At 37.5% G+C, this 15,365-nt stretch overlaps 6 non-coding genes across 6 annotated transcripts; all 6 read right to left on the bottom strand.

Moving 5' to 3' along the window:
- Positions 1 to 4,999: 4,999 nt before the first annotated feature.
- TRNAY-GUA lies at positions 5,000 to 5,093 on the bottom strand. Its single transcript has 2 exons — positions 5,057 to 5,093; positions 5,000 to 5,035 (listed from the first exon to the last, which is right to left on the bottom strand). It is a non-coding gene; the product is annotated as a tRNA-Tyr (tRNA).
- Positions 5,094 to 8,289: 3,196 nt separating this feature from the next.
- Positions 8,290 to 8,383, bottom strand: TRNAY-GUA. The gene is made up of 2 exons: positions 8,347 to 8,383; positions 8,290 to 8,325 (listed from the first exon to the last, which is right to left on the bottom strand). It is a non-coding gene; the product is annotated as a tRNA-Tyr (tRNA).
- A 978-nt stretch (positions 8,384 to 9,361) lies between these two features.
- Positions 9,362 to 9,455, bottom strand: TRNAY-GUA. The gene is made up of 2 exons: positions 9,419 to 9,455; positions 9,362 to 9,397 (listed from the first exon to the last, which is right to left on the bottom strand). It is a non-coding gene; the product is annotated as a tRNA-Tyr (tRNA).
- Positions 9,456 to 10,426: 971 nt separating this feature from the next.
- On the bottom strand, positions 10,427 to 10,520 carry TRNAN-GUU. The gene is made up of 2 exons: positions 10,484 to 10,520; positions 10,427 to 10,462 (listed from the first exon to the last, which is right to left on the bottom strand). It is a non-coding gene; the product is annotated as a tRNA-Asn (tRNA).
- Positions 10,521 to 12,067: 1,547 nt separating this feature from the next.
- On the bottom strand, positions 12,068 to 12,161 carry TRNAY-GUA. The gene is made up of 2 exons: positions 12,125 to 12,161; positions 12,068 to 12,103 (listed from the first exon to the last, which is right to left on the bottom strand). It is a non-coding gene; the product is annotated as a tRNA-Tyr (tRNA).
- Positions 12,162 to 13,710: 1,549 nt separating this feature from the next.
- On the bottom strand, positions 13,711 to 13,804 carry TRNAY-GUA. Its single transcript has 2 exons — positions 13,768 to 13,804; positions 13,711 to 13,746 (listed from the first exon to the last, which is right to left on the bottom strand). It is a non-coding gene; the product is annotated as a tRNA-Tyr (tRNA).
- Between the last annotated feature and the right edge of the window lie 1,561 nt (positions 13,805 to 15,365).

Here is a 15,365-nt window from a genome sequence, read left to right as displayed (position 1 = left end):
ATGTAAAATTCCTTGTGAATTGCAATACGATTGAATCACTCTGTTCACGAACTCTGTTCCTCGATCGGTTTGTATTGTTGCAATCTTCATGTCTTTTTCGACTTGTAGTAGCTTTAATAGCTCCGACAACTTTGATAAGACTTCATCCTTTTTCTTGATGAATATTGTCCATGTGTACCTAGAAAAATCATCAACAACAACCAAAGTATATTTCTTACCACTTATACTTACTGGGTCTACTGGACCAAATAAATCCATGTGCAGTAGACTTAAGGGTCTTGATGTTGACTCTTGAGCTTTGACTTTGAATGATGCTTTGATTTGTTTTCCTTTCTGGCATGCATCACAAATTTGATTTTTCTTGAACACAATGTTGGGTAGTCCTTCAACTAGATTATTCCTTGCAAGCTTGTTGATGGTTTTGAAATTCAAATGATTTAGCCTTCTGTGCCATTCCCAACAAACTTCATTCGAATTATTTGCCATCAAGCATACGGATTCCTTCGTTGTACTCCAATCCACTACATACATGTTTTTCTTTCTTGATCCGGCGAGTACGACTTCATTCGTGGATTCGTTCTTGACTTGACATTTGCCTTTGTAAAATTCTACGAGATATCCTTTGTCGCAAAATTGACTTGTACTAAACAAGTTAAATTTTAATCCTTCGACATAAGATACGTCATCAATTCGTAGACCATTTTTCACAATTGCGCCGGTTCCTTTTGTCATTCCATATCGATCGTTTCCACCGAACACTAGCTTTATTGCCGGTCATGTGTCGAGAGCATCCGCTATCGAAATACCAAATTTCCTGCAAAACAGATTAATTATTTTTAGGTACCCACACTTGTTTGGGTCCTTTTGCGTTAGTAATTTTTGGCATCCAAATCCACCTAGATCCCACTGATCCAAGAGTAGGTGATTTGTAACCATTAAAAACATTATAATCATAACGCACTTTCGAATAATGATTCGGTGCGGGTTGGGAAGCTGATAGTTGCTTGACTCTATGAAACAAATTAAATCTGGACTTGGTCCATGGTTTATGTTCAAGCGACCAATCTTCTTCTGAGGGATATAATCTCCCAGCCCCAATTCTCGGAATTCTTCCCATATTCCTATGAGGTTTTGTTGCACTAGACTCGTTGGTTCTCCTTTGAGATACAAATTTTTGCCTTTTAAAATTTTGTTGTCTTGCCAAAATGTCACTGTGTTGTTTCGGCCTAGCAACAACTTTCTGGGCATTAATTTTGTTTCCAACTCCTTGTCTCATTGTGCTATGTTGACTTTTTACAAATTTTACCACTGGAACTTTATTGATTAAAGTAGTAGTAGAATTAGTCAACTTTTGAGGGGTTTTAGAACATGATGGATCGTAGCCCAGTCCGGCTTTATCTCCAGCGGGTTTTTGCATGTTTACCATTTTATCCATTATTTTGGATGAATGCATAAATGATGCAATGACTTCCCGAAGGTTATGTTCTCTAACCTCTCTAGCTTTGCACTCTTCTTGAAGTCGAATATTTTCGGCTTTCAATTTACTCATTTCATTTAGAGCATTTTGCAATTTTTGCGCCATTTCTTCCTTTTCAAGAATTAATGAATTATTGCGCTCTATGATTTGAGTATGAGTGTCCATGACTTTTTGACAATCTTCCATGAGACTTTGAAATGATTCTTGAGTCTCGAAAGAGGTGTCAACGGAACTAAAAGAACTAAAAGAGCTAGAAGATACCTCTTCGTCGATTTCACGCGCCATTAAACATTCTTTATGTTCGAATGATTTTCCAACTAAGCACAGTAGCGCCGTATCTTCTTGTGAGGAATCACTTTCATCATTAGATGAATCTCCAGATTCACTTGCTTCTAGCGGATCACTTATCAACGCCTTTCGTTTGTCCTTCTTTAATCTCTTTTCCTTTGACTTGTATTCTTCTTGTGAAGGGTTAGTAGCATTCGAATTTTTGCTTACCTTGGGGTGTGGACATTCTACCATAAAATGTCCAGGTTTTCTACAATTATAACACAGATTTGTGTTATCTTCGATCGGTTCCTTTCTTGATCTTCTATTTTCTCGAAAGAAACTTGCTTGTGGTGATCCTTTGTTCTTTCGCATGAACTTCCTGAATTTTCTAACAAATAGAGAAAATTGTTCGTCAGATAAAAAATCATTATTTCCTACTGACCTTGATGTAGACGGTTGATCGGCCATTAATGCGGATGTTCGTTCATCGCGTTCTTCCTCGACTCGTGTCTTCATTTCGAACTCATACGCCTTAAGATCACTAAAGAGTTTATCCGTAGATAATGTCCTTAGATCTCTATGATCGCGCATTGCGGTCACCTTCATATCCCAATTTGTAGGTAGTCCGCGTAACACTTTGAGCGATATTTCTTTCTGGGTAATGGTCTTTCCCAGATCTGTGATTTCTCCAAGAATTTTGATCAATCGAGCTTCCATGTCGGTGATGCTTTCGTTCGGTAACATTTTGAAATCTTCGAACCTCTTCATGGCAATGGTTAGTTTGTTGTCTTTTTCTTGTTCATCGCCTTCACCGATTCCGATAAGTGTATCCCATATTTCTTTTGCTGTGGTGCACTTTCGAATCTTTGGGAATATGGTGTCATCGACCGCTTTGAACAAAATATCTTTGGCAATGTTGTCCAAATTATTTCGCCCTCTATCTTCCTTTGTCCACTCCATTTTTGGCTTTGGAATATATCGTGGAGCATCTGGATCTCGTGGAGTAGCAGTATTGGCTTCCATAATTTGGATAGGACCATTTGCGATGACTTCCCACATTTCATCATTCAACGCAGATAAGTGCACCTGCATACGTATTTTCCAATCATCAAATTTATCAAGTGAGAAAAGCAAATTTTGAGCAAGAGCCATATCTCTCTTCATCTTGAAGATTTTGAGATCTATCTAGCAGTCAAAATTGACTCAAATAGACAACCGCTCTGATACCACTTGTTGGTCCCGAATGGGTGGCGAGAAGTCTAGAGGGGGGGGGGGGGGGTGAATAGACTTCTCTAACTTTTCAAATTCTTTCGCAAAACACACAAGGCAAATAACACTTTAATTATATCAACTCTAAGTAACAAGCATCATCAAGATAAACAACTTAGAGTGTGCAGCGGAATAGGTAGCGGTATAGTGTTATGCTTAATAGTGTGATGCTCAAAGAGAGATTCTAAACATGCAATACGTTAGAAACACTTAATATGGTTCAAATATAATGTACGCAAAGTTTGGCTCGCATGCAAACGTGGGAACTATCAAACCCAGACAGATAAAGATACGCGATAAATCGTAATCGGGTTAGTTCGCAGTTAGAAAAAACATGCACAAAATATATGAGCAGTAAGTAAATAGAGAGAGAGATTTATAGTGGTTCAGAGGTGGTGTAATCCTCCTAGTCCAATCTTCTCCTTTCACTTCAAGGAGGAAATTCACTATTCTTCGATCACCCAGATACAATAGTGAATTAAGTGTCCACCGACACTTCTCCGAGTGCTTCGCACAAAGCTACACTCATCCAAGGTTTTTCGCAAGCTCCTCTTGTTACTCCGCCTTCCCGAGTACTTCGCACCAAGCTGTACTCCTACACCACGAGAACTACGCACAAAGCTACGTCCTCCAAGGGTTTTCACAAGCTCCTCTTGTTACTCTGCCCTTCACCACGAGTGCTACGCACAAAGCTACACTCAACCAGGGTTTTTCACTCTCTCTAGTTACTCCGCCCTCTTTCTACACTCAGTAGAGAATATTACAAAGAAATAAAATTTCTCTCTCACTCAGACTTGAATTTTATCGTGTATGCTCAATATATCACTTCTTGGCTGATATAAATATTGCTTGCTTTTCTCTTGCTTGTATATCTCAATTTTCAGCCGTGTTCAAGTCCCCGTTTGTCTTCAAGTCTGCTTGGGCATTTTATAGCCAAAGAAAGCTATTTGCCCGTTGATCAACTTTCGATCTTGATCGTCCATTTTGAATTGTAGTTGATCTGATAATTTTGTCAACTTGATCTGCAATTGTAGGTAGATGTCATTTCTCCTTTTTGTCAGATGATTTGAATAATTTGCCCGTTGCCATATCTTGAATTTTGTTGCCTCCATAATTTGAATAAGTTCGGCGCGGCGTGCTTGATTTTCTTCTCCTTCATAAATGCTCTGACATGTCAAGTTGATCAAATAATTTAACTGCTGATTCTTGCTTGAGTATAAAATTATTTCTCCGCAAATCAGCCTTCTTTGAGCGTCTCCGGTTCCACCGTAAAAACTTGATGTTCAGATGAAAATATAAAACTCCACTGTTGTTCATGGTGAGATGCTCTGTTTCGAATTTCAAGCTTAGTCCACCATACTTGGTATGTTTCTCCATATGGTGCATGGCTTCTGTGAGACTTGTGCATTTTCCTTAGCTAGTCTCTATTTTAGCTAGTCTTCATACGGTTATACGGTCCAAGCTAGTCTCCCATACGGTCTTCGTATACATTGAGCTAGTCTCTCATACGATTATACGGTTCAAGCTAGTCTCCCATACGGTCTTCGTATACATTGAGCTAGTCTCTCATACGGTTATACGGTTCAAGCTAGTCTCTCATACGATCCAAGCTAGTCTCCAATACGTGAAGCTAGTCTCTCATACGGTCCAAGCTAGTCTCCAAAGCAAGCTTAAAATTTGCTTCACTTGAGATTCGAACTAAAGATTACTTGGCTTAGCTCAAACGCATTTCTTCCAACTCCTCTAGCATGGTTCTTGGTAACTTTTCTGCAACATAATTATGTTAAGCTATAATCCCGCTTAACATCGAAAATCAAAATATGATTTTCCAGACTTGTACATGGGTTGCAGGATATAGGTGCACCATACTCCGTAGACAAGGACTGACTCAAATAGAATAAAATTGGGGACTACTTGATTTTTCAAAAATACATTCGGCTCATCAAAATTTACAATATATTCCTAACAATTGTAAAAAATCAATCCGACCTGCCGGATTCGAACCAGCGACCTAAGGATTTCCAATTTAGATTAATCAAACTACAGTCCTCCGCTCTACTAACTGAGCTAAGGTCGGAGCAATTAACTATATTTTTGTCCGTATTGTACTCTTTTATTCCACATCGCACAATCCGACATGGCAGTTTGAATGCCATGTAGAAAAAAACTTAACGGAAAAAATTATCGGTGTTAATGTTGTCCTTAATTGTTCTAAATCTTAAAGTATCGGGACTAGATTACACAAAATAAAGGTACAATAACTAAATTGAACAAAACGCTACAGTACAGGGACCTAACAGGTACTTTGTCCGACTATGAAATGTTAGTTTCAGTTGCAATTAGATCGCCACACGAACCATGATGCCACATTTGATTGGGTTTACTTAAATAGTAATATGTGACTGTCCTATTCTGTTGGGTGAGTCGTTGTAGTATTGTGGTGAGTATCCCCGCCTGTCATGCGGGAGACTCAGGTTCGATCCCCGGCAATGGCGTCTTTTTTTTTTTTTTTTTTGTTTAAGCTCTTCAAAGGAAAAATTTAAAAGCTTAATATTCTAGAACATCAATCCAACCTGCCGGAATCAAACCAGCGACCTAAGGATTTCCAATTTAGATTAGTCCAACTACAGTCCACCACTCTACCAACGGAGCTAAGGTCAGAGCTGTTAACATTATTTTTGTCCGATTTATACTCATTTATGCCATATCGCACAATCTGACATGGCAGTTCGAATGCCGCGTGGACAAACTTAACGGAAGATATTATCGGTGATAATATTGTCCTTAATTGTTCAAAATCATAAAGTAAATAGACTAAATTACACGAAATAAAGGTACAATGACTAAATTGAACAAAACGCTACACTACGGGGACCTAACAGGTACTTTGTCCAACAATGAAATGCTAGTTTCAGTTGCAATTACATGGCCACACACACCATGGTGTCACATTGGATTGGGTTTACTTAAATGGTAATATGTGACTGTCCTAGTCTGCCGCGCGAGTCGTTGTAGTATAGTGGTGAGCAGTGTTGCAAAAATCGCGCCTAGGCACTGGGCGGTGGGAGGCTGCCGCGAGGAATGGCATAGACCGCCCAACCGGCCGGTTCGGCGAATTTATTTTTTTTTTTTGAAAATGTCGAAAATTTTTTGGAAGGCATAACTTTTGAGTCGGTTGTCTGATTTGGTCAAATTTTTTTTTTCAAATCGCGTATTTTTTCGAGATCTATACACTGCAAACAGCCGTAGGCGGTTTGGTCCACTAATTTCTCAAAAAAATGCCTCTTTAGTTCTTAATTTTAGTTTTTTTTTTTATGTATTTAGATGATTAAAACAATATTTTGAACAATTTTACAACCACTTTCGTAAATAGTTTCTAAGAAAAACCTATGGAAACCTTATGTTTTATTACAAAACTTAAAAAATTTTAATTTTTAATTTTATTAAAAATAACAAAATTTAAAAAAAATAAATAAAAAAATCGGCGCCTAGGGGGTGCATAACGTTTTATGCAGCATTGGTGGTGAGTATTCTTGCCTGTCACGCGGGAGAACTGGGTTCGATTCCCGGCAACAACGTTTTTTTTTTAGCTCTTCAAAGGAAAAATTAAAAAGCTTAATATTGTAAAAAATCAATCCGACCTGCCGGATTCGAACCAGCGACCTAAGGATTTCCAATTTAGATTAATCAAACTACAGTCCTACGCTCTACTAACTGAGCTATTGTCGGAGCAATTAACAATATTTTTGTCTGTATTGTACTCTTTTATGCCACATCGCACAATCCGACATGGCAGTTCGAATGCCACGTAGAAAAAAACGTAACGGAAGAAATTATCGGTGTTAATATTGTCCTTAATTCTTCAAAATCTTAAAGTAAATAGACTAAATTACACGAAATAAAGGTACAATGACTAAATTGAACAAAACGCTACACTACGGGGACCTAACAGGTACTTTGTCCGACTATGAAATGCTAGTTTCAGTTGCAATTACATGGCCACACGCACCATGGTGTCACATTGGATTGGGTTTACTTAAATAGTAATATGTGACTGTCCTGTTTTGCTGCGCGAGTCGTTGTAGTATAGTGGTGAGTATCCCCGCCTGTCACGCGGGAGACTTGGGTTCAATCCCCGGCAACAGCGTTTTTTTTTTTAAGCTCTTCAAAGTAAAAATTTAAAAGCTTAATATTGTAGAACATCAATCCAACCTGCCGGAATCAAACCAGCGACCTAAGGATTTCCAATTTAGATTAGTCCAACTACAGTCCACCACTGTACCAACTGAGCTAAGGTCAGAGCTGTTAACATTATTTTTGTTCGATTTATACTCTTTTATGCCATATCGCACAATCTGACATGGCAGTTCGAATGCCGCGTGGACAAACTTAACGGAAGAAATTATCGGTGTTAATATTGTCCTTAATTGTTCAAAATCTTAAAGTAAATAGACTAAAATACACGAAATAAAGGTACAATGACTAAATTGAACAAAACGCTACACTACGGGGACCTAACAGGTACTTTGTCCGACTATGAAATGCTAGTTTCAGTTGCAATTACATGGCCACACGCAACATGGTGTCACATTGGATTGGGTTTACTTAAATAGTAATATGTCACTGTCCTGTTCTGCCGCGCGAGTCGTTGGAGTATAGTGGTGAGCAGTGTTGCAAAAATCGCGCCTAAGCGCTGGGCGGTGGGAGGTCGCCGTGAGGAATGGCATAGACCGCCTAACCGGCCGGTTCGGCGAATTTGTTTTTTTTTTTTTTTTGAAAATGTCGAAAATGTTTTGGAAGGCATAACTTTTGACTCGGTTGTCTGATTTTGTCAAATTTTTTTTTTTCAAATCGCGTATTTTTTCGAGATCTATACACCGCAAACAGCCGTAGGCGGTTTGGTCCACTAATTTCTCAAAAAAATGCATCTTTAGTTTTAAATTTTAGTTTTTTATGTATTTAGATGGTTAAAACAATATTTTGAACAATTTTACAACCACTTTCGTAAATAGTTTCTAAGAAACAACTATGGAAACCTTATGTTTTATTACTAAATTTAAAAAATTTTAATTTTTAATTTTATTAAAAATAAAAAAATAAAAAAAATAAATAAAAAAATCGGCGCCTAGGGAGTGCCTAACATTTTATGCAGCATTGGTGGTGGTATTCCCACCTGTCACGCGGGAGACCTGGGTTCGATCCCCGGCAACAGCGTTTTTTTTTTTTAGCTCTTCAAAGGAAAAATTAAAAAGCTTAATATTGTAAAAAATCAATCCGACCTGCCGGATTCGAACCAGCGACCTAAGGATTTCCAATTTAGATTAATCAAACTACAGTCCTCCGCTCTACTAACTGAGCTAAGGTCGGAGCAATTAACTATATTTTTGTCCGTATTGTACTCTTTTATGCCACATCGCACAATCCGACATGGCAGTTCAAATGCCACGTAGGAAAAAACTTAACGGAAAAAATTATCGGTGTTAATGTTGTCCTTAATTGTTCTAAATCTTAAAGTACGGGGACTAGATTACACAAAATAAAGGTACAATAACTAAATTGAACAAAACGCTACAGTACAGGGACCTAACAGGTACTTTGTCCGACTAAGAAATGCTAGTTTCAGTTGCAATTACATGGCCACACGCACCATGGTGTCACATTGGATTGGGTTTACTTAAATAGTAATATGTGACTGTCCTGTTCTGCCGCGCGAGTCGTTGTAGTATAGTGGTGAGCAGTGTTGCAAAAATCGCGCCTAGGCGCTGGGCTGTGGGAGGCCGCCGCGAGGAATGGCATAGAAAGCCTAACCGGCTGGTTCGGCGAATTTGTTTTTTTTTTTTTTTTTTTTGAAAATGTCGAAAATGTTTTGGAAGGCATAACTGTTGACTCGGTTGTCTGATTTTGTCAAATTTTTTTTTCAAATCGCGTACTTTTTCGAGATCTATACACCGCAAACAGCCGTAGGCGGTTTGGTCCACTAATTTCTTAAAAAAATGCTTCTTTAGTTCTTAATTTTAGTTTTTTATGTATTTAGAAGGTTAAAACAATATTTTGAACAATTTTACAACCACTTTCGTAAATAGTTTCTAAGAAACAACTATGGAAACCTTATGTTTTATTACTAAATTTAAAAAATTTTAATTTTTAATTTTATTAAAAATAAAAAAATTAAAAAAAATAAATAAATAAATCGGCGCCTAGGGGGCGCCTAACGTTTTATGCAGCATTGGTGGTGAGTATTCCCACATGTCACGCGGGAGACCTGGGTTCGATCCCCGACAACAGTGTTTTTTTTTTTTGCTCTTCAAAGGAAAAATTAAGAAGCTTAATATTGTAAAAAATCAATCCGACCTGCCGGATTCGAACCAGCGACCTAAGGATTTCCAATTTAGATTAATCAAACTACAGTCCTCCGCTCTACTAACTGAGCTAAGGTCGGAGCAATTAACGATATTTTTGTCCGTATTGTACTCTTTTATGCCACATCGCACAATCCGACATGGCAGTTCGAATGCCACGTAGAAAAAAACTTTACGGAAAAAATTATCGGTGTTAATGTTGTCCTTAATTGTTCTAAATCTTAAAGTATCGGGACTAGATTACACATAATAAAGGTACAATAACTAAATTGAACAAAACGCTACAGTACAGGGACCTAACAGGTACTTTGTCCGACTATGAAATGTTAGTTTCAGTTGCAATTACATGGCCACACGCACCATGGTGTCACATTGGATTGGGTTTACTTAAATAGTAATATGTGACTGTCCTGTTCTGCCGTGCGAGTCGTTGTAGTGTAGTGGTGAGCAGTGTTGCAAAAATCGCGCCTAGGCGCTGGGCGGTAGGAGGCCGCCACGAGGAATGGCATAGACCGCCTAACCGGCCGTTTCGGCGAATTTGTTTTTTATTTTTTGAAAATGTCGAAAATGTTTTAGAAGGCATAACTTTTGACTCGGTTGTCTGATTTGGTCAAATTTTTTTTTCAAATCGCGTATTTTTTTGAGATCTATACACCGCAAACAGCTAAAGGTGGTTTGGTCCACTAATTTCTCAAAAAAATGCCTCTTTAGTTCTTAATTTTAGTTTTTTATGTATTTAGAAGGTTAAAACAATATTTTGAACAATTTTACAACCACTTTCGTAAATAGTTTCTAAGAAACAACTATGGAAACCTTATGTTTTATTACTAAATTTAAAAAATTTTAATTTTTTATTTTATTAAACATAAAAAAATTAAAAAAAATAAATAAATATATCGGCGCCTAGGGGGCGCCTAACGTTTTATGCAGCATTGGTGGTGAGTATTCCCGCCTGTCACGCGGGAGACCTGGGTTCGATCCCCGGCAACAGCGTTTTTTTTTTTAGATCTTCAAAGGAAAAATTAAGAAGCTTAATATTGTAAAAAATCAATCCGACCTGCCGGATTCGATCCAGCGACCTAAGGATTTCCAATTTAGATTAATCAAACAACAGTCCTCCGCTCTACTAACTGAGCTAAGGTCGGAGCAATTAACTATATTTTTGTCCGTATTGTACTCTTTTATGCCACATCGCACAATCCGACATGGCAGTTCGAATGCCACGTAGAAAAAAACTTTACGAAAAAAATTATCGGTGTTAATGTTGTCCTTAATTGTTCTAAATCTTAAAGTATCGGGACTAGATTACACATAATAAAGGTACAATAACTAAATTGAACAAAACGCTACAGTACAGGGACCTAACAGGTACTTTGTCCGACTATGAAATGTTAGTTTCAGTTGCAATTAGATCGCCACACGAACCATGATGCCACATTTGATTGGGTTGACTTAAATAGTAATATGTGACTATCCTATTCTGTTGTGTGAGTTGTTGTAGTATAGTGGTGAGTATCCCTGCTTGTCACGCGGGAGACTCGGGTTCGATACCCAGCAACGGCGTTTTTTTTTTTTTTTTTTTTTTTTTTAAGCTCTTCAAAGGAAAAATTAAAAAGCTTAACATTGTAGAACATCAATTCCACCTTCCGGAATCAAACCAGCTACCTAAGGATTTCCAATTTAGATTAGTCCAACTACAGTCCACCACTCTACCAACTGAGCTAAGGTCAGAGCTGTTAACATTATTTTTGTCCGATTTATACTCTTTTATGCCATATCGCACAATTTGACATGGCAGTTCGAATGCCGCGTGGACAAACTTAACCGAAGAAATTATCGGTGTTAATATTGTCCTTAATTGTTCAAAATCTTAAAGTAAATAGACTAAATTACACGAAATAAAGGTACAATGACTAAATTGAACAAAACGCTACACTACGGGGACCTAACAGGTACTTTGTCCGACTATGAAATGCTAGTTTCAGTTGCAATTACATGGCCACACGCACCATGGTGTCACATTGGATTGGGTTTACTTAAATAGTAATATGTGACTGTCCTGTTCTGCCGCGCGAGTCGTTGTAGTGTAGTGGTGAGCAGTGTTGCAAAAATCGCGCCTAGGCGCTGGGCGGTGGGAGGCCACCGCGAGGAATGGCATAGACCGCCTAACCGGCCGGTTCGGCGAATTTGTTTTTTATTTTTTGAAAATGTCGAAAATGTTTTGGAAGGCATAACTTTTGACTCGGTTGTCTGATTTGGTCAAATTTTTTTTTTCAAATCGCGTATTTTTTCGAGATCTATACACCGCATACAGCCGTAGGCGGTTTGGTCCACTAATTTCTCAAAAAAATGCCTCTTTAGTTCTTAATTTTAGTTTTTTTATGTATTTAGATGGTTAAAACAATATTTTGAACAATTTTACAACCACTTTCGTAAATAGTTTCTAAGAAACAACTAAGGAAACCTTATGTTTTATTACTAAATTTAAAAAATTTTAATTTTTAATTTTATTAAAAATAACAAAAATTAAAAAACATAAATAAATAAATCAGCGCCTAACGTTTTATGCCGCATTGGTGGTGAGTATTCCCGCCTGTCACGCGGGAGACCTGGGTTCGATCCCCGGCAACAACTTTTTTTTTTTTAGCTCTTCAAAGGAAAAATTAAAAAGCTTAATATTGTAAAAAATCAATCCGACCTGCCGGATTCGAACCAGCGACTTAAGGATTTCCAATTTTGATTAATCAAACTACAGTCCTCCGCTCTACTAACTGAGCTAAGGTCGGAGCAATTAACTATATTTTTGTCCGTATTGTACTCTTTTATGCCACATCGCACAATCTGACATGGCAGTTCGAATGCCACGTAGAAAAAAACTTTACGGAAAAAATTATCGGTGTTAATGTTGTCCTTAATTGTTCTAAATCTTAAAGTATCGGGACTAGATTACACAAAATAAAGGTACAATAACTAAATTGAACAAAACGCTACAGTACAGGTACCTAACAGGTACATTGTCCGACTATGAAATGTTAGTTTCAGTTGCAATTAAATCGCCACACGAACCATGATGCCACATTTGATTGGGTTTACTTAAATAGTAATATGTGATTGTCCTATTTTGTTGTGCGAGTCGTTGTAATATAGTGGTGAGTAACCCCGCTTATCACGCGGGAGACTCGGGTTCGATCCTCGACAACGGTGTTTTTTTTTTTTTTTTAAGCTCTTCAAAGGAAAAATTAAAAAGCTTAATATTGTAAAACATAAATCCAACCTGCCGGAATCAAACCAGCTACCTAAGGATTTCCAATTTAGATTAGTCTAACTACAGTCCACCACTCTACCAACTGAGCTAAGGTCAGAGCTGTTAACATTATTTTTGTCCGATTATACTCTTTTATGCCATATCGCACAATCTGACATGGCAGTTCGAATGCCGCGTGGACAAACTTAACCGAAGAAATTATCGGTGTTAATATTGTCCTTAATTGTTCAAAATCTTAACGTAAATAGACTAAATTACACGAAATAAAGGTACAATGACTAAATTGAACAAAACGCTACACTACGGGGACCTAACAGGTACTTTGTCCGACTATGAAATGCTAGTTTCAGTTGCAATTACATGGCCACACGCACCATGGTGTCACATTGGATTGGGTTTACTTAAATAGTAATATGTGACTGTCCTGTTCTGCCGCGCGAGTCGTTGTAGTGCAGTGGTGAGCAGTGTTGCAAAAATCGCGCCTAGGCGCTGGGCGGTGGGAGGCCGCTGCGAGGAATGGCATAGACCGCCTAACCGGCCGGTTCGGCGAATTTGATATTTATTTTTTGAAAATGTCGAAAATGTTTTGGAAGGCATAAATTTTGACTCGGTTGTCTGATTTGGTCAAAATTTTTTTTCCAATCGCGTATTTTTTCGAGATCTATACACCGCAAATAGCCGAAGGCGGTTTGGTACACTAATTTCTCAAAAAAAAACATCTTTAGTCTTAATTTTAGTTTTTTATGTATTTAGATGGTTAAAACAATATTTTGAACAATTTTACAACCACTTTCGTAAATAGTTTCTAAGAAACAACTATGGAAACCTTATGTTTTATTACTAAATTTAAAAAATTTTAATTTTTAATTTTATTAAAAACAAAAAAAAATTAAAAAAAAATAAAAAATAAATCGGCGCCTAGGGGGCGCCTAATGTTTTTTGCAGCATTGGTGGTGAGTATTCCCGCCTGTTACGCGGGAGACCTGGGTTCAATCCCCGGTAACAACGTTTTTTTTTTTTTTTAGCTCTTCAAAGGAAAAATTAAAAAGCTTAATATTGTAAAAAATCAATCCGACCTGCCGGATTCGAACCAGCGACCTAAGGATTTCCAATTTAGATTAATCAAACTACAGTCCTCCGCTCTACTAACTGAGCTAAGGTCGGCGCAATTAACTATATTTTTGACCGTATTGTACTCTTTTATGCCACATCGCACAATCCGACATGGTAGTTCGAATGCCACGTAGAAAAAAACTTAACGGAAAAAATTATCGGTGTTAATGTTGTCCTTAATTGTTCTAAATCTGAAAGTACCGGGACTAGATTACACAAAATAAAGGTACAATAACTAAATTGAACAAAATGCTACAGTACAGGGACCTAACAGGTACTTTGTCCGACTATGAAATGCTAGTTTCAGTTGCAATTACATGGCCACACGCACCATGGTGTCACATTGGATTGGGTTTACTTAAATAGTAATATGTGACTGTCCTGTACTGCCGCGCGAGTCGTTGTAGTGTAGTGGTGAGCAGTGTTGCAAAAATCGCGCCTAGGCGCTGGGCGGTGGGAGGCCGCCGCGAGGAATGGCCTAGACCGCCTAACCGGCCGGTTCGGCGAATTTGTTTTTTATTTTTTGAAAATGTCGAAAATGTTTTGGAAGGCATAACTTTTGACTCGGTTGTCTGATTTGGTCAAATTTTTTTTTCAAATCGCGTATTTTTTCGAGATCTATACACCGCAAATAGCCGAAGGCGGTTTGGTCCACTAATTTCTCAAAAAAATGCCTCTTTAGTTCGTAATTTTAGTTTTTTATGTATTTAGATGGTTAAAACAATATTTTGAACAATTTTACAACCACTTCCGTAAATAGTTTCTAAGAAACAACTATGGAAACCTTATGTTTTATTACTAAAATTAAAAAATTTTAATTTTAATTTTATTAAAAATAAAAAAAAAATTAAAATAAATAAATAAATAAATCGGCGCCTAGGGGGCGCCAAACGTTTTATGCAGCATTGGTGGTGAGTATTTCCGCCTGTCACGCGGGAGACCTGGGTTCGATCCCCGGCAACAGCGTTTTTTTTTTTAGCTCTTCAAAGGAAAAATTAAAAAGCTTAATATTGTAAAAAATCAATCCGACCTGCCGGATTCGAACCAGCGACCTAAGGATTTCCAATAATTTTTCAAAAAAATGCCTCTTTAGTTCTTAATTTTAGTTTTTTATGTATTTAGATGGTTAAAACAATATTTTGAACAATTTTACAACCACTTTCGTAAATAGTTTCTAAGAAACAACTATGGAAACCTTATGTTTTATTACTAAATTTAAAAAATTTTAATTTTTAATATTATTAAAAATAAAAAAAATAAAAAAAAAATAAGTAAAAAAATCGGCGCTTAAGGGGCGCCTAACGTTTTATGCAGCATTGGTGGTGAGTATTCCCGCCTGTCACGCGGGAGACCTGGGTTCGATCCCCGGTAACAGCATTTTTTTTTTAGCTCTTCAAAGGAAAAATTAAAAAGCTTAATATTGTAAAATATCAATCCGACCTACCGGATTCGAACCAGCGACCTAAGGATTTCCAATTTAGATTTAAATTAATCAAACTACAGTCCTCCGCTACACCAACTGAGCTAAGGTCGGAGCTATTAACTATATTTTTGTCCGTATTGCACTCTTTTATGCCACATCGCACAATCCGACATGGCAGTTCGAATGCCA

This window comes from Ipomoea nil, unplaced genomic scaffold, assembly GCF_001879475.1.
Source record: "Ipomoea nil cultivar Tokyo-kokei standard unplaced genomic scaffold, Asagao_1.1 scaffold3056, whole genome shotgun sequence".
In the NCBI taxonomy this organism is placed as follows: Eukaryota; Viridiplantae; Streptophyta; class Magnoliopsida; order Solanales; family Convolvulaceae; genus Ipomoea; species Ipomoea nil.
This window is presented reverse-complemented; position numbering and strand designations above follow the sequence as displayed.